The following is a 19,960-nucleotide window of genomic DNA, read 5'->3' on the forward strand; positions in this document are numbered from 1 at the left end:
CCCATGTCCTCTGGGATGTTGCTCTGGACCATAGTTTTGTTATAAATAGAATTTTAACTATGCATCAGGTAGTAGTATGGTCTGGAAAGTGTGGAAGGGATTCAGGGGTAGATGTATGATGCAGTGATAAGGGAGGAGAAGTGACAAAGGACCTTATTCTGGTCCACACGCCGCTTGCAGGTCCCAGTCTGTAACTTGACAGTCAGGAGCTGGTTGGCCGGTGATAAAGTACCAGGCAATTTATCACTTCTCCTCCCTTATCACTGCTTCATACATCTACCCCTCAGTGGGTGACACTGAATAGCATCCAGACAATTACTATGGCTGGGGGGGGGGGGGGGGGTTCAGCTAGTGTTAGGAATCTAACTGGGGGTGGTGGCTTTATGTATCTCCACCCTCTCTCCCCTGCCATGCACTTTTCTCTGTCTGGACCCGCCCCCTGCACTGGAATTTCCAAGGTTTGTAGCATAGAAAGAGAAGAGTGATGGGGAACTATGGCAGAGCCTTGGTGAACACCACCTGGAAGAGGTAAAGAGATGGTGGTAGAAATTGAAATATACTGTAAACTGATGGAAAAAGAAAGGTAGGACAGCCATGTTATGCAACCTAAAAGAGCTGGATGCTGGAGATTTTTTAAACTCTGAGATGCTCACTATCAGCATCTTGAAATGATGCATTTCCATGTCGTAGTATCTGACCTAAAGCTGGAACTACAATATCCCGGTTAATGTGAATCTTGAAGACTCCTTGGGGCTGGAAGGATGGCTTAATCTTCAGTTCTGCTCTATGGGTCTGATTCATTACTGATCTGTCCCCAGTGTATTCACGATGGCGACCAATAGTGAGGCTCTGAGCATGCGCATATATGCACATGTGCAGGGCCACTGCATGAACACCTTTGGCGACTATCACAGCTGCCAAGCCATTTGCATGGGTAGGGGATGGAGGGTGGTGGGCATGGGCTGGAGCAGGGGAATTCCCAGGGTTTTATGGGCATCCTCATGAAAACACTAGGCGTTCTCCTGGGAACACAGATGGGCTGATGCCTGCCAGGGGTGGGCGGCTAAAGTCACATGACATCAATGCATGCCCTCTCTTCGGCGGACTCAGCCTGGCCTTTTGGCCGCATGAGAGGGGATGTGTTCGTGAACATCCCCTCGCATGAAACCAAGGAGATTCGTTTGCTGGGGAGGCAGGTGTTCGGCCGGGCGGCATCAAGCCGCTCACTAAGCAGCGAACAACCACTGCTTAGCAATACTGAATTACCCCCTATGCTCATTATGCATTAAAAGTCGGTTCAACATGACAGCACAGAAACACTTGGATCTTTTAGAACCATAGGAGGAAGACGGAAACCCTCCCTTTTCACAGTAAAAAAGTACTTGTGCCACTTTGTAAGGTTGGTGTAGGATACTGTTTCCACTTACACCAGGGATATGTAGTTCTGTTAATTCCTTTGGTAATTTCAAGAAAACATCCTGTATTGGTACAGCAGCAGCTGAAGTTCATTGCCAACTTGCCGAGGTGTGCAGTCATAACTTCATGTCCACCAAACCCATACATGTTTTCGAGACATGACATTATCATGGTATCCTGTTGGGATTCTCTCCTTAGGGATGCCGGTGTCATCCCAGCATTATGTAGACTTACAGTATATATGACTCGTATGTTATAAGGGCCTGATTCAGCATGGATAGCAAAATATATGTGCAAACCATGTGCACTGAAGGTGGGGCAAATGTAACATGTGCAGTTAGATTTGTGTCAGGTGCTAAAATTTAAATTGCAGTGTTTACTAAAATTTAAATTGCAGTGTAAGAATAAAGCAGCCAGTATTTACCCTGCACAGAAACAAAATAACTCACCCAAATGTAATGCTCTCTACACATGTTACATTTGGCCCACCTGCAGTGCACATGGTTCTGCCCATTAGAGAAAGATTTTTTTTTTTGCGATCCATGCTGAATCAGGCCAATATAAACTTGTATACTAGAAAATGTTTAAGCCCAGGAACACCCGGCCTTCAAATAAATAAATAACTGAAGCTTCCAGGTGGTTGGGGTATAGAGAGGGAGAAACCAAGTAAAAACAGTTCCAGTTTTAAACTGCCAGGCTCCTCACACCACTAGCTGGATGAAGTAGAATTTTCATTAATTTACTATCCTAAACTATTTATTACTAGTTACCAGCCCTTCAAAATGGGTGGTAAGTAATATTAATATTGCATATTCTCCTTTTCCTCCTTCCATCATCATCATCATCATTATTATTAGTATTAGTTTGTTATTATACGTCTATGCTCAAGTTTTTCTGCTTACCAATATATCTCAAGTGATCAAACAAATTTGATATGGCTTTCTTGTTCAGTCAAGTGGAGCCATTGGTGTAATTGCATAAATGTAGGCAGATACTGTTCTCAGTCCTCTTCTTGCCTTGTTACATGTGAATGGAATTAAAATAAACAATCTACAGGTGCTTACAATAGATTACTTGCAGGTCTTCTTAAAGCATTTATACAGCTGACTAATGATGCTTTGTGTCATCAAAGAGGTGGTAAGGGGTAGGGCAGGCCATTTTGTATGAACTGCTAGTTCATCTGTTGCTTCAGGCTCAGCCGAACATACTTCAAAGCTACCTTTAAAGATGCATTACTTTAATTTTTTTCATATGTATGAGTGCCATAGACACAGATTAATAACATAAAGCATCTTCCAGTTGCATCTGGGAATCATTACCATATTTACACATTCATGAGCTAGTCAGTGGGCATAATGCCTTATTTAACTGATCAAAAAACAGAAATCATGTGCATCTTGAAACATCTAGAAGAAAGAGGGCATATGTTATCATTTTAGTATAGTTAATTGTTTATATGTGTTTGCAGCTACTGATGGCGATAACCAGTTTAGTTCTCAGTTTTATCTTGTGGGTTGTTTTTTATTTGGCTTTGTAACCCTATACAACTTATTTATTGTAACCTTATGTAACGTATGCACATTATGCAACATGTAGGGATATGTAGGCTCAACATATATAGTAATATATTCAACAGGTTAAAAAAGTTTTTATTTCAGGATTGCCGCATATGGTCTATTCTAGCTTTCATAATTAACTAGTTATTGACCTGTTTATGCAACTAAATATTCCACATGTAATCGGAGCTCTTTAAATACAAAAGTATAATTATTACAAAGATTATTAAATATACACAGTTGGATAAAGTACATAGGCCCTTATTCTGATTGACGCGTACTTTACCGCATACTTTCGGATCGCGTCTTTACGGCGTCTGCGCATGCGTGGAGAACGCAACGCGCATGTGCCACGCCTTGACTCCGTACCAGTTCGGCCAAATCCCGTCCAAAACTGTTCCCCGCAATCAGTCGGGAAATATGGGCGTATTATGGGCGTCATGCGGAATGACACATGGGCGTAGTTTCAAAGTGGGCAAAACGGGGCGGAAACATGGGCGGACACGGGGGAGTACACTTATGTTGGGGGGCGTACATTCGGATACCACTCCGAATGCACGCGATCAAAAAGGGCAGAAATGTGCGTTGTCCACAAGTGTACTATTGCTTTGCGGACACCACTCGTTCATGCGGTAGGCGAACGTACCGCCTAATGACTACAAGCATTAACACCTGAACCCAATAGAATCGACTCCTTTACTCATTACTCACTAATAGGCCGCTTGTCAGTGCTTTAATTGAAACCATTGCTGCTTCAAGGAAACCTTACTAATCCCCCACATATGCTGTACAGAGCCAAATTAAGGTCTAAATGGGCCTGGAGCTGAAAATTAGTAAGGGCCTATTATGCGCAATAATGCAAACAACAAAGGGTTTGTGGCCAGCACCTAATAATGTGGGAGGCGTGACCAGTGTTCTGGTTGGGTGGTCTGTCTCTATTTGTGTAAATACTTTCAACTAATTATATATGCCTGGAAAAGGCAGGGGGCTGGCATAGGAAAAATGCAGGGAGATATTTTGGCGGATGCCCTCCAAAGCTGCACCCACAGGATGCCGATGTCCTAAGATACTTGTGGGGTCATCCATAAAAAAATAGTGAAAGCCGAAACTTGGACAACATTTCAGCACCTTTTATGTGGTCACCTAAGTTTACCACACCATATACCCCTTATACAAATCATGCAACACAATAGTAACCCCTTATACTGTACTTGTCTCTTACACATAGGGGGAAATTTACTAAAGGAAATTTGTAAAAAAATAGGTGTATTTGTATCCAGAAATACACTTACTTTTGACATTTACTATCCCGAAAATACGGCAATTCGTATTCGTATTGATAGCACATCAATACGACTACGAATTGCCATATTTTCGGGATAGTAAATGTCAAAAATAAGTGTATTTCTGGATACAAATACACCTATTTTTTTACAAATTTCCTTTAGTAAATTTCCCCCATAATGCCATATGGAATGAGCCAAAATTCACACCGACTGAGCCAAAATTCACACAATGGCACACAGATTGAGTAAGAATTCAGGGATTTACCTGGGAATATGGTCCCAGGATCATGCAGGCCCATTTTACACCAGCCTAGTCCCTGCATTTTCTGGTGTGATGGGGAGAGAACCCCCCTCCTAAAACAACCATCTATATCCTCAGAACCAACTGAGCCTTTTACATGTGGGCTTCGAATGATTTTAGTCCCGTGAAACTGTGCCATTTGGTTCCAAAAAAATCTGTCCTCAAACAACATGAACAGCCATGAAATGACATTTCAGAAATGAAAAAATGAAATGAAATCAGTTTACCCGCAATATCTCTAGAACCAATGAACCCATATGGACCAGCCTGGTATCAGATTGAAGACCCAGCGATTTGGGATTGAGATCAACCTCGAGCTTCTGTGATGCCAGAGGGGGAACTGGCAGCAGTTGGGTGGGGTTTAGAATTAGCGGGTCCCATGTTATCCTAAGAGGGGAAAACGTTCCAGGTTTACCTAGCAGTATCTCCGGTTCCCGGAGGGCTAGCAATGCGACGCTGGGCTCATTGGAAAGCTCTGGCCCTCAGCTACAAAATGGGCCTATTTAGAGAGTGGGCCTGGAGCTGTAGCTCCATCAGCCCCATTGTTAATCCGGCCCTGATGCTGTACTTGTCAGACACTTTAAAACTGCTAACAATGGACATGACTGAATATTAATACTATCAATACACATGTGTATTCGACATGTACTCATGAAACCACACATTTTTGGTAAAGTAAACAAATTTATTTCTATACATGTCACAGTCAATGCCACTGTGATGCAATGACCAAAAAATACAAAATCCAAAAAATAAACAACATGGCAGGAATGTACCAAAATAAATAATAATACAAAACAAATATAATTGCACACAGATGGACTCCAGCACCTCCTATGTGCCACTGCACATGCAGCCAGTGGGAAATGAGGAGGCTGCTGGCCCTTCTACAGCAGGGCAACCTGCACCTGACCATTCTACAGCAGGGCAACCTACACCTGGCCCTTCTGCAGCAGGCCAACCTGCAGCTGCCTCATATGCACCATCAGCAGAATCATTTGGAACACAACCGGGGACTTCACAAGATAGTACCATGGCCATCACTTCAAGTACAGCTGACAGTAATGGCAGGCAAAAGAGGGCAACAGGGGCACCAAAAAGGACATATGAAGCAAGGGCTCATCTGGTTACCCTCAGCACGTGATTGGACACAAGAAGCTGACACACACAGCACAATGGAAGATTTGGGACCACATAACGGTGGAGATTAATGCAGCCACAAGTTAATTTGCGACCACGTTTGGCCTTGGTAGGCTCCTTGGCCTGTGCAGCAGCTCTTCTGGCACGGGCAGATGCTGGGGCAGGTGGAGCAGATGATGTTGAGGGGTTGGCTGGTCTACCCCTCCTGCCAGCAGGGAGTGTTGCCGGTGGTAATGCACCAGAAACGGATGACATTAGGACCCTGTTGCTGGTAACCAGCTCCACCATAAGCTCATTATGGTGGAGGAGGAGATCATTTTGGCGGGTGGCTTGCTCGGCCAGCACCTGAGCACTTGCAGCCATGGCCTGATGTGACTCAGCCATGGCCTGCATGCTCGCAGCGATGGCCTGCGGGGTGCTGACCAAGCTCGCCAGGATCTCCTCGGTCCTACGCATCCGTTCTGATGCCAAGTCTCCCTGCTGGTTGATGTCCCCAAGCATGTTGGCCAAGGCGGCCAAATCGGCTTGGGCCGATGGCTGCTGCTGCACAGGCCTACCCCTGGGGCCAGGTGGCACGGACTCCTCCACCTCCTGAGCAGAGTCGTCACCAAGCGGTGGGGTGTCTGTGGAAAAAGATAAACACAATTAGGACACATTCTAAGATAATTACTTGCACAAGTTTATGGCATGACCAATATTTACCTTCAATAAAAGACGCAAACACTTCAGCTGGGGCCTCGCTATCCATCGTGCTCACCCCCCTGATCTCCTCAACTGATATACAGCTCTCGGCCATCAACTCCAGGGGGGTGAGCTCTAGCCCTGATGGCATGGGCCCGGCCCCAGATGTCTGGCTGTGTTCCCACCGCTTGGTCATCTTCCTCTTCAGGTTGGTTTTGAAGTCCTGCCACCTGCAATGTAAGTTGACATATTAATACATGTCACTCCAGATGTTAGCTGTTGCAGCCATTGCTCTGTGCTACATATTACGACATGTGATTAATGTCCAAAAGATAATATTACATGCAACTATGATATCAACCGTTACAATACACATTCACAATCACCCTACTCTAACTCTCAACGAAATAACATGGCAATAATGTCTGTGTATCGTAACAACCTCACGGGCCATTTGCAAAATCCATCTAAGCATCAATTCAATCATTACTTGGCTATTACTGGGCACATGTATCACAAAACAACTTGCCTCTTCTTCACATGGTCCGTCTCACGAACTTGTGGCGCTACTTCATTAATCTCTGCCGTTATCTGTTCCCAAATCTTCCATCTGCGTGTGTGTGTCAGCTTCTCCGATGGACACTCAATCCAATCACGTGCTCGGGGAACCAGGATGGCAAGCTCCTGTGCTTCATATGCCTTATTTTTTTTTGGTGGTTCCTCTGTTGCCCTGGCTCTCCCCTTGCCACGTCCATGGCCACGCCCCCTGTCACGTGTCGCTGCACTTGAAGTGCTGGCCATGGTACTACCTTGTGAAGTCCCCGGTTGTGTTCCAAACAATTCTGCTGATGGTGCATATGAGCCAGCTGCAGGTTGGCCTGCTGCAGAAGGGCCAGGTGTAGGTTGCCCTGCTGTAGAATGGTCAGGTGCAGGTTGCCCTGCTGTAGAAGGGCCAGCAGCCTCCTCATTACCCACTGCCTGCATGTGCAGTGGCACATAGGTGGTGCTGGAGTCCAGATGGTCAAAAAGTTGCCGCAGCTCTGGGTCCACCTCTGGTTGTGATCCAGACATGTTAGCAACAACATTGTCACCTTCTAATACACCTTTATATACTGTTTGTGTATCCTGTTTGGCGGACATCAGCGGCAGCTGCGTTCCGTGCGTGAGCGTACGTCGCTGTTTTTTCGCGCCGCATACGGTGGCGGAAATTCCATTGTGTAAAACCTGGCGAAAGTTCGACATGAAATACTGGTCACCAATGCTAACATTGCATAGAATCTTCTGATACACCTGTGACTATTGCACAATACACATGCTATTTGCTAGCATGACATGACATTTGATTCATGACTACTGTGGTATTGTGGAGTTTGATTGCAAGCTAAAAGTAGCCCAATCCCTTAGATAATCCAGGCCACAAGTCATGCAATACTCATCTCTACTGTTATAGACCACACATGTGAGAGGCCTATAAATAGTGACTTGCTGCTAGAATCATTTGTCTCCAGATCTGGACTTGTCAGGGTCTAAGGTAAGCTCTTCCATGCTCCTTGTAGATATGATATCCATTAACAATGTAAGTGTATGAATGTATGCACCATTGCCTCACTGACTACAGATTGTTGGGCCAGCAAAGTGCGTGTAGCATTATTGCAACATGTCACATGTTCACTATTTCACTCACAGGTCTTAAACCTGTGTGGGTTCATCTATTGCAGGACAACATGTCCCAGCAATAGATGAAATGTCTCATAGTACATGATGTCGGCAAAAAATGCTGACACCTTTATCTGTGTGTTTAGGACGGTGTGTATTGAGTTCATATTATTGTTACATCATTATAGAGTCAAATGGATCTGCGGGATTTCACGGGGCGGCCATCTATTGTACGTATTGAAGCCTACAAATCTATTTGTAGTCGGATATGGCCATTATGTGCATAGGTGCATCAGTATTTATGTTCATTTCTTTATAGGTTGCTGAAGCAATGATGCGCTACATGGAGAGGAGGCTAAGGGCACTTGCGGCTCTCCCCACTCGTCGCCCAAGGAGGCCAGGACGTGCTAGAATCTATCGCACACGGGTGACTCTGTTTGCTATGCCCGATGATGAGGTACTTACTAGGTACCGGTTACCGCCACATGTAATTCTGGATCTGCTCACGTTAATTGAGAGCGATCTGGAACCTCTACACGGGATCACGACAGCAATTCCGCCTCACACACAGCTGCTGGCGGTGTTGCATTTCTGCGCCTCAGGATCATTCCAACAAGTAGTGGCAGTACTTGCTGGAATATCTCAGCCGGCCTTCTGCCGAATCCTGAGGCGTGTGACGTTGGCCATGTTCAGGCGCAAGGGGCACTTCATGGCCATGACATTTGCCACCGAGACCCTGCGCAGAAGCCAGCAGGCCTTCCATCAAATTGCTGGCTTCCCTAATGTGATAGGGGCTGTGGATGGCACCCATGTACCATTTGTGCCTCCATCTCGAAGTGAGAAGATATATAGGAACCGCAAATTGTTCCACTCACTGAACGTGATGGTGGTATGTGGCCCATCCATGGAAATTCTCGCCTTCAACTCGAAGTTTCCCGGAAGTGCCCATGACTCTCATGTCATCCGACAAACCGGGATATGGCAAAGACTCCAAGAGCTGGAAGGCCGTGATGCGTGGGTTCTGGGTGACTCCGGTTACCCATGTACGCCCTGGCTACTTACGCCGTACAGCTCCCCAGAACCGGGCCCACAGGAGGCATTCAATCGGGCGCATGTTGCCACCAGGCAAGTGGTGGAGCGCACAATTGGCCTTTTAAAGGGTCGATTTAGAGTGCTCCACCGCACTGGTGGTGACTTACAATATGCGCCTCAAATGGTGTCGAGGATCGTGGGCCTGTGTATATTTTTCCACAACATTGCTGTGCGGCGTGAGATACCCTTTGATGAGTGGGAGGTACCATCTGAGCCGCAAGATCCGCCCATGCGCCCATCCCGCGCCCCTGAATGCCGGAGGGGATACCAGCTGCGGGACTCTGTGGCGCAAAGATACTTCAGGTACATTTTATCTAGTTGACAGAACACACCAATTTTAGTAAAAATCACCCCTTCAAATAAGTACAGTGTGTTAGTTGTCAGTGTTACAAAACGAAAATTAGCCAGCCTGCCCTCCTAATGGCAAAGAAATAGTAGATATTTATCATATGTGCTTAGTTTTGGGGGAAGTTCAATATAGGTGCTCATTATTATACCTTGTACAAGGGATCTTATGTGTTTGTTATATCTTCATTATTGTAGTTGATACTATCCCTGATGACTGGTGAGTACATTGATTTATTCTCTAATGTGTTGGGGATTTTTTCCTGTGTTGATGTATGATTTGTTTGCAGATATATATATATATATCTATATATATGATATTTGAATTTATTAACATGTTTAAACATTTCAAGGAGCAGGCAGGCAGGCAGGCAGGCAGGCACCCAGGCAGGCAGGCAGGCAGGGCTGGTGTATAATGCTGGTCTCAGGATACCTGCAAGTATGTGTATGTGTCTTTTAAACATAAATGTACGCATACACATAGATGCATAGAGTAAGTAATGCTAACTACAGCTATGCGTTGCTAAGCTATAGCACGCGTTGCTTGGCGGAGCGAGGCGTCATTGGATTTGCTAAGTGCATACACACTGTGTTTTATATATATATCAGATTTGTTCATTGCCATACATCAGCACTACTGTTTTGAAGGCATGCGAATTTGTCACCATTTGTGTTGGCGCAGAGACGCTGTTCATGTAAAGATGAACAATAAAGTTATTAACACAAATAACTGTGATAAACCAATGCCACCACCTGATTGGTTGATTGATGCCATTGTTAACATGGCGGAGACACGAAGGGCAGACCCCTTTTCACCTGCGGAGCTGAGGGTTCTGGTCTCCGTCATGGAGACAAGGCTGGGCCGTGCGGGGCCCTTTATCAGTAACCGCCATAAGCGGAGGGCCTATGCTGCGGCAGGGCGCCGTATTTACGCCCGCACTCGGGTGCGGAGGTCCATCGGGCAGCTCAAGAGGCGGTGGTCGGACCTCCGCAGGCGCCAGCCCCAGCTGTTACAGCAAATCAGGGGCGAAATAGCTGATTGTGAGTATTTTAGCTATGAAATTTCGCACTTACAACATAGCATATATAAACAATAAAATGTGTCTCATGATAAGTGGGTGTCCATGGCTTTAAAAGTCCATAGACTGTTATGTGTGCTTCTTCCTGGTTAACATGCAGTCATGTGGCTTTTATATGTAATGACATAGCATTGAGGATTCTGATGCATACAATGTGCCAGATGTAATATGTGTTACACATTGATAAATGCCAGGGTTGTAATGTTTGAACAAATTACTAACAATCACATAATAATTTAAATGTCACATTTTGGAGTCCATTAACAGTAAGGAGCTACTTTCCAGCATCGTTTGCCATCATTATCACCCTTCCATGTATGTCTTGTTATGGATTAATACATGTGCCCCAATGACCCGACATTGACCATGATTTTTTATTCTACCACACAGCACGAGCCCGAGCCCGACAGGCACGTGAAGAGGCCGAGGCAGCCCTGGCCGAGGAGGAGGCCCAAGACCCTGAGGAGGAGGTGGCGGCAAGGGTGGAGGAGGAGGAAGTGGAGGAGGAGGAAATGTTGGAGGAGCAAGTGGAGGAGATGGTGGAGGAGATGGTGGAGGAGGTGGAGGAGATGGTGGAGGAGGTGGTGGAGGAGGAGGAGGTGCCTGAGGCGGTGGTGGTGGAGGAGGTGGAAGAGGAGTTGGTGGCAGAGGAGGAGGTGTTGGTGGCGGAGGAGGAGGTGGAGGAGGTGGTGGTGGTGGAGGAGGAGGAGGAGGTGGAGGAGGAGGTGGAGGAGGTGGTGGTGGTGGAGGAGGTGGTTGTGGCGGAGGAGGTGGACGAGGTCATGGTGGCGGAGGAGCTGGCGGAGGAGGGGGCTGAGGAGGCCACGGTTGCCCCAGAGGATTCCGAATCCGAGGGGGAGGAGGCGTGCCAGGCCCCAGAGTCCCATCAGATCGGTATGTTTACATAATGCATCATTCATGAAGTAGTTGTACTGGTATTTGTTATGTAGCACTGGTGATTAAAAATTTTGTTCCAATACTATTCATATAGACCCCAAAGTGGGTAGCTACAGATACAGGTACCGGTTAGATGGGGTGTCCAAGGCATCCCTTTCATCCAGGACACCTCTGAATGACACAGGTTTGTGGGATGGGTTGGAGCTCCATTTTGACTGCCACATCACCGTTGTAGTTAAACAGGATCCTGGAGTAAAGGGATGAGTGGATCATTTGTGGATTAAATTCACCTGCTGCAAGCGTTGATTATGACCCAATCAAATAGTGGAATCTATATTTGTGGTGAATGTTATTTATAAACTATAGGATGTATGCTATAAATGGAGTATGGCCCAGCCTACCTTGGAATGGAGTCACAAGTTGCCAGTGTCCCAGGAGGCTCCTCTACCTAAACACCCCCTGTAGTTCAGATTTTTTTTTGCCCCGCACAGAATTGTAGGTTGGTTTAGACTGAATTATGATTTTGAGGATGTGTACTGTGCATTCCTGACATTTGCATAACTCCCATGCCACGAACCATCACTGAACTTAGACTGAGGAGATTGTGACAAGTTCTTATTGACGGAGCCCATTACATGCTTGTCATTGGTTAGTCATGGGTGGGTTGTGACTGAGAAGAAACACTATGACTGTTATGTCTTCTGCAGAGTAAAGGGTAGAGTGAAAAAAACACAGTATGTAGCAAATAAGTTTGCATGTATGTATATATGTATGTGTCATATCTATTTATCTATGTGTGTCTCTATCTCTCTACATATATATATATATATATATATATATATATATGTGTCCGAGGTGGGCGGCACTCAGAGACGATGCAGAAGGTTAAACCATAAAACGGTTTATTGTGAAAAAAGATGAGGCAACGTTTCGGGGATGACCCCCTTTCTCAAGCCAAAACAAACAAGTGAAATACAGTGAGTACACGCCAAATAAATACCTTAAAATGTGCAGCAGCCGCCTCCCATCAGCGTCGTGCACGTGCAGCACGCTGACATCTCCCCCCTCCGTCCCATCTTCCGTCTGCTCTCACCAGACGTCTGACGTGGGCGGAAGCTGTCGAGTCAGCTGAGCCGCTCCGTGGGCTGGGCTGGAGACGCGGCTTCCTCGTTACCTAGGTAACGGGGAATAAACAGACATACGTACATTTAGAACAGCATAAATATAAACAATACAAACAGCATGAATACAAACAGCGTGACCCAGTGTCTTGTGTATGCAAAGTGTCTAGTATACGGCACTGTGTTGGTCCCTACAAGTGTGTAGGATTATAAAAGCATAACGATGTTGCGTGCTGTGTGTGTGTTTAATATGATAGGCTCAGCCGCCAATCTGTGCGGCAGTCTGATTGTGCTATAAAAAAATGAATAATAAATGCGAAAATATACAAATATCTATATATAAAAAACAAATCTTGTGTTGACAAGTCGGTCCTGTGTGGTTCAGTGTCGACTGACAAAAGGTGGACAGTGTAGGTAGAGTGGATAAGTGTGTAATAAAAAATGGACAGGGACATTCTCCTGCATGTAGCTCTCATGGCAGCTGTGTGATGCATTGCACAGTGCCAGTGGTTTATGTGTGGACAACAAATTCTATACATATTATGTGTAGTGTCTCCATGGTGAGGTTTGCTCGACAGCTTCCGCCCACGTCAGACGTCTGGTGAGAGCAGACGGAAGATGGGACGGAGGGGGGAGATGTCAGCGTGCTGCACGTGCACGACGCTGATGGGAGGCGGCTGCTGCACATTTTAAGGTATTTATTTGGCGTGTACTCACTGTATTTCACTTGTTTGTTTTGGCTTGAGAAAGGGGGTCATCCCCGAAACGTTGCCTCATCTTTTTTCACAATAAACCGTTTTATGGTTTAACCTTCTGCATCGTCTCTGAGTGCCGCCCACCTCGGACACATATCTACTAGCCCTCTGGCATATGGGAAGGCACCAGGGCATTAGAAGACCCTACAGCAACTCCGAGTGCCGGCTCCCTCGGATCATATATATATATATATATATATATATATATATACACACACATGTCACCTAGCATTTGTGCAATGTATGTAGCAGTATGTGAAATGTATGCATGAAAATCATGACTAATTTTTGCCCCTTTGACATGCCCACAGATGCCACAACACCGGCAGATGAGGGGATTCGTGGGGCCCTGCTGCGGATGGGCCACCACTTAAGACTACTCATCGCGGATCTGCAGGACCTGCGCGATTTGCTTTTGTAAATTTTTTTCTTTTGATTTTGAGATTTCATTGTTAATCATAATAAATTATTTATGCAAGTTGAAAGTTGTTGGTTTTCTTTGCACATTACACAGTATATGTGTAGATTGTTTATAATATTTGACACAGGGTCTAATACAAACCATTGCACTTGAATTGCTGTAAGGGTTAATGTGTGCAATGCATGTGTTAGGCATGCTTGTAAGGATATATTGGCATCTAATTGATTCCAATTCCAAATAAGCATTTTTTGATGAGGATAGGTAATTGAATAAGTGGGTCATGTGATGTATTGCAGAATATACATAATAGTGGGTTGTTTGGCGTAAATACTCCGCTTACGGGCGGTAGCACCGCTTGGCTCCCGTTCGGATGCGGTATTCCCGAGCATACTCTGTAATACTCTGTAATACCGTGCAGAATCGGAGTGTTTCTCCCGCACACGCATGGTTTGTATGTCGTCCGTAAACACGCCCTGTTCTTAAAGAGTGAGTCCGTCCGAATGCGGAGGACACGTGGGCGTTTCTACGGACGATGGCCGCACGCGGCAAAACACCGTGGCGTGCGGACCGCTCCGTAAGAATGCGGGAATATCCGCACCGATCAGAATAAGGGCCATAGTGAGATTATAAAACATGAAACATGCAATTAATATTGCAAAATTAAAATTAATCGTTTAAAGGTCTACATTTCTGTTATAGTATGTTATCTTTCAGGTGGTATGTTATCTTTCTGGTGGTGCAGTATGTTATATTCCTGGTGGTATGGTATCGTTTTGGTTGTACACTATGTTATATTCCTGGTGGTATTGTATCTTTCTGCGGGTGTGGTATCTTTTTTGTGGCGTGGTATGTTTTTAGTGGTATAGTACTGTATTTTATCCTTCTGGTGGTACATTATCTTTATGGTGGTATGCTAGAGTGTGTTATCTTTGTGGTGTATGTCATCTTTGTGGTGGTATTGCAGCTTTCTGGTTTATGGTATTTTTCTGGTGGTATAGTATATTTCTGGTGGTACAGTATCTTTCAGGTTGTACAATGTGTAGTCGGAATCGGTACATCTGTCAGAATGAACTTAGGTCTACAGTCATTAGGTCGACCCCATTAGGTCGACTGTCAGGAAGGTCGACCTGATTTAAGGTCGACATGGGCCAAGGTCGACATGACTTAAGGTCGAATTTGCATAAAGGTCGACATGAGGAAGTTCAACCGGTCATAAGGTCGACATGGGTTTTTCACTGTTTTTTTATCCGAATGTCGAAACAGTCGACATGGACACAGTTGGCAATGAGAATCGGACCCTCGCATCGCTCGCTTCGCTCGCCATGCATCGAGCATGGTTGCTCGCTTCGCTCGCCACAGCTTTAATAACCTCCTCCACGCCCTAGTGGATGCTGGGGCATGAAATACCGCCTGTCGGCACATGTCGGCGCAAAAAACAGTGAAAAACCCCATGTCGACCTTATGACCTGTCGACCACCCTTATGTCGACCTTTATGCAAATTCGACCTTAAGTCATGTCGACCTTGGCCCATGTCGACCTTAAGTCAGGTCGACCTTCCCGCCAGTCGACCTAATGACTGTAGACCTAAGTTCATTCTAATAGATGACCGCTTCCCGCTCCGTCTATCTGGTTGTATGTTATCTATTTGGTGGTACAGTATGTCATCTTTGTGGTGGCATGTTTTCTTTTTGTTGGTACAGTATGTTATCTTCTTTTTGGTGGTGTTATCTTTCTGGTGATAGAGTTAAGGGGGAGTACGGTGATTTGGACTGAGCTCCTTGTTTAAACAAGATGTAGTTAGCTGCCAGAGATTAGATGGCAACTACATCCTACCTTCCCCAGCCGTGGCCATTTTTCAGGGTGAACGTCATCTTTCTGGGGGTATGTTATCATTCTGGTGGCATTATATATTTTTCTGTTAGTATGATATCTTTCTGGTGGAACCGAAATGAACATGGAATCCCCCAAATAATAAAAAAGTATTAAAATAACTAAAAATGGCTAAAAATAAATCTTGGCTGTAAGTAGTTGACTTACAAATGTATTTAATAGCCAAGTAAAAAATTGTTTATAGATACTTGTCTCAAAAGGATATAGTTCAAAGCTGCACACATATTGCCAATATTCACAGAGCTAAGCGGCTGTTGCTGCTGGGAACCCCATGACACACACGTTAGACATTGTGTGCATAAAGATGAGGTGCAATTGAGACAACATGGTGCCGCAAAAATGTCATGGGCATGTAGTTGAGCTTGTTTCATACTCAGGCACTCATTTGTACACATTGGAGGCCATACTCAAACTATAAACCTGTACCTGTCGTAGATTTGAAAGTTTCGATGGTGCATCCGATGGTGGCATCTGAAGAATTTCCATTGCAAACTACTCCCTTGTACGGTGTCAAGTACTCACTTGTATGTTGTAAAGTACTCCAGTATTTTTGGAAATAACGTGCTGATCTACCACTCTTTACATTTTGTATAGACTATTATCTTTTATTCTCTTTTATTTTTTTATAATGAAATACTTTTTTTTTGTTTAATCTTTATTTTATTTTTCGATACAAAAAGTAAAAAAATACATAACATTACATTACAAAACAGAGTATAAATAATTAAATACTTTTTGTTAAAAAATTTAATACTTTGGATTTTTTTATGTAATCTGTACCAGTAGCGCATGCAGGGGGGGTTTCCGAGTACCCAGAAACCCCCCTAGGAGACTAAGGGCCTTAGGCTGAAAGCTGAGGGTCCCCTCTTTCCATGGGTACAAGAATTTTAAAAATCGGCCCTTGGGAACTGGAGATATCTGACTTCAAAGCAGTGGTCCCCGTCCAAGCCTGTTAATTGCTCTTCCCAGTCAGATATTTCAGGTTCTGTCTGACTTAGAGTTTTTCTGAGGGTATATTCCAAAACCTGGGACTCTCCCCTTTGAGGAACACTAGTAGCTTGTCTCTACTGTTCCCAGAACCAGAGATATCAGCCTTTCAGCAGCTGGTTACTGCTCCAGCTCCACACACCTGGTATGTAGTTTTACATTCTCGTTGGCAGATTGCTCTGCCTCCTGAACTCTGATCCCCTAGTCCACAATACCATTTGGTAGGTGGGATTCTCTAGTTTTTAATTCCATTAAAATCTAAGAAATCTATTTCTGGGAACAGGAGATATCTGCAGTCAAGTAAGCTGTTCTCCCACCAGAAAATTATGAATAATTAGCCCACTCCACTATACACCCCTCCTCTGCATATTAAACATCCTCTACCACCCTGAAAGTTATGTATCAGGGCCCCTTCATTCAGCCCAATGCCCCCTTCTCCCACCCCATCTCCCACCATCTGTACAGTAAAGGGGTAATTAGTGGAAATCACTGATCCAGGCCCTACATGCTGAGCGGTTGATATAATACCCCCTACCACCCGCGGGACATCAAAGCCTCCCCCACCCCTACCACTGGAGGATCGGTAGGGGCCCCAATACATTGCTATGCCCAGGGGTCTACACTGCTGTTGACGCCCCTGTATATATATATATATATATATATATATATATATATATATGTGTGTGTGTTATTATTATTATTATTTTTTATATACTTTTGGTCTATCTATAATACTTTAACTGACCCGGCATATACTGGGTCACCTAAGTGTCCATCTCTGTGCTTTGCTCAGCCCCTCTGGAAACCCCCTTCTGAAAATCCTGCGTTTGCCCCTGTGTACAAACAGTGTTATAACAAAAAGGTTAGTGTCTTCCTGGAAAAAGCGACTCAGGGCATTTCATTTACTGATGACAATTATGTAGCAAATTAGTTCAAATTCATAAAGTTTCATAGAGGGGTCCATAATGGATATAAATGATTATTTTATTTATTTTAAATTTTTTTATCTTTTCTGAATTTACCCTAAAATGGGTATTGTTTTTTTTTCCCTGAAAGGGAAAAAAAATCTCTCAAAATCCATTTTTAAAATCTACAGCTATTAAAACAGTTGCGAGCTCTTTGGGAACTTTGCTATTCGGGAGATACTTTCCCCAGTGCACACTTCATGATGCTTTACAACAACCAGGAACATAAATGTGATTGAGGGTGCTGAAAATAGCTAAATAATTATACAGCAGATGCAAATATCAACTCACCTTGGAGGACACTCTGGCCAAGTCCTGTCATATGCAAAATTCTCCTGACTGTATGTAGAATTAAAAAGGGTACTTGTGTAGTTTCACGTCGCCAGCATGCTACTTCCGGGTTCCACGCACGGCACACTATCTAAAATAAAGTAACTTAACTCCATGCCAACATGGATAGTTCATACCCCCACTATCCACGTTGGCATGAAATTGAGGGTTCGATAGCGTGGCGAGCATAGTGAGCCACTGAGCCCGCAGCGTGGGCGAGCAAAGCGAGCCCCGCAAGGGGACACAGACGCGTGGCGCCGTGAAACTACACAAGTACCATTAAAAGATCAAGGGATTCTGTGAACTCTGTCATACTTGTTGGTGATCCCAGGGTAGAAGTGAAGCTGGACATACTAAGATACTAACTTTATGTTTATTAATGATATTGATAATGTTGACAGATAATCATATTACCTTTAGCCATTTGCTGTATGCACTTGAGAATCCAGATCCGGAACTTATGCACGGTACCCTTCCGCATGTGCAGTATAATTGCAGGATTTAAATATTAAAAATACATTTTAATTCAAGGATGTATCTGATTTTGGTGTTTAGCATGAAATAAAGTGAAATTACATGTTATATAAAATGTAATGATGTCCATGGGAAAGTCTTACCTCATACAACAAACCTCATTGTCCCTATCAGAAACACTTTTGTATTGACTGGTGACACAGTGCTCATACTGCAATCAGACACAAGGTGGCACAACAGTCCTGTGCTATTCTAGGCATGCTTTCATTCCATGTTATAGAAAGTATTCTTTGCCACAGATTATCATTTAATATGAGTAACAAATAAAATATTAAGACTGAATATTACATTATCATTTAGGGTAGATTTACTAAAGCATCAAACAATTAAAATTGGTGGCAAATGGTCAGATTCTGTTTGTTATTTTCTAGGATGCAATATTGAAATTATAAACAGAATTTAATTGGTTGCCACCACTTTATTAGACGCTTAAGGATGCTGTAAGGTTCAATATATAGTTGCATCAGTTCATTAATTGTGTGCGTCACACTGGCAACAGCAGGTTGTGTTAGGAAGGAGCATGGAAAGCAGAAAGGGTGTGCAGATTATAATTACACATAAGGTAAGGTTATGCTGTGAGAGAACCTCAAAATAGCTTCTATAAAATGTCAGCGTCACTCACAGCGACTGTTCATTTTTTGTGTGTTCAATATTTAAGTAAACTTCAATTAATTGCCTTGGCTGTATTTGTATTTATTTATACTAAAAGAACAGTCACTGTGAGTGACGTGGCATTTTTAGCAGACATTTTGAGGATTTCTCACAGCAACATTGGCACTCAAAGGGTTAAATAATATAATTCAATTGAAACAGTTAAAGATGTGGTACATACACCTATCCTCAAATTGGGCCAAATAGCTCAGTTTTTCATGCCATAAACATTGCTACTTACTGCGCTGAAACACTAGTGAACGAAGAAGCAAAAAAAAAGTAAAATTGAGGAAAAAGTAGAAAAATAATAGCAGAAAGTTCACAGTCTAAGGTAAAAGATGGGTCCGATATGAGTGACTCTCGCAAACATCATAATACTTAATCTGCCTATTGCACTGCAACAATAACCAAAAATACACATACAGGAAGCTTGTCGGAAAAGTAGAAAAGGTGAGGAAAAAGTACACAAGGCATTGCAATATTAGTGACCCTCACCATGCATCATTATGCTTAACCTGTACTTTTATCATTTCCTTTACAAAAACCCTAGTAAACTATTTGTGAACTAATGGCCCCCGTACATCACCACTCACAATGCCCCGATTCCCCAACCTGCTAGCATTGGCCATCGGTGGCTAGTTATTATCGGTGATTCATTTGGAATTGTCCAATTCCCAGAAGCCAACCAAAAAATCTCAGATGTATGGCTGCCATAAAATACAAAATTGAGGATAAAGTTGCTGGATAAAGTAGATAAATTGAGGCAAACATTTTCAGAACAGGAATCGCGCCAGGCTTCTAACACCGCTTAGCATATTGCGCAGAGGTGTAACTCTGGAAGGCAATGGAGTCATCT

At 44.0% G+C, this 19,960-nt stretch overlaps 1 protein-coding gene across 3 annotated transcripts in view; it reads left to right on the top strand.

Annotated features, from left to right (window-relative positions):
• Window positions 1–19,960, top strand: part of SPATA6L (spermatogenesis associated 6 like) — a 130,655-nt gene that overhangs the window by 41,652 nt on the left and 69,043 nt on the right. The gene's annotated exons all lie outside the window — the stretch shown is intronic.

The sequence above is a fragment of the Crinia signifera genome, chromosome 1, assembly GCF_055691185.1.
Source record: "Crinia signifera chromosome 1, ASM5569118v1, whole genome shotgun sequence".
Classification (NCBI taxonomy): domain Eukaryota; kingdom Metazoa; phylum Chordata; class Amphibia; order Anura; family Myobatrachidae; genus Crinia; species Crinia signifera.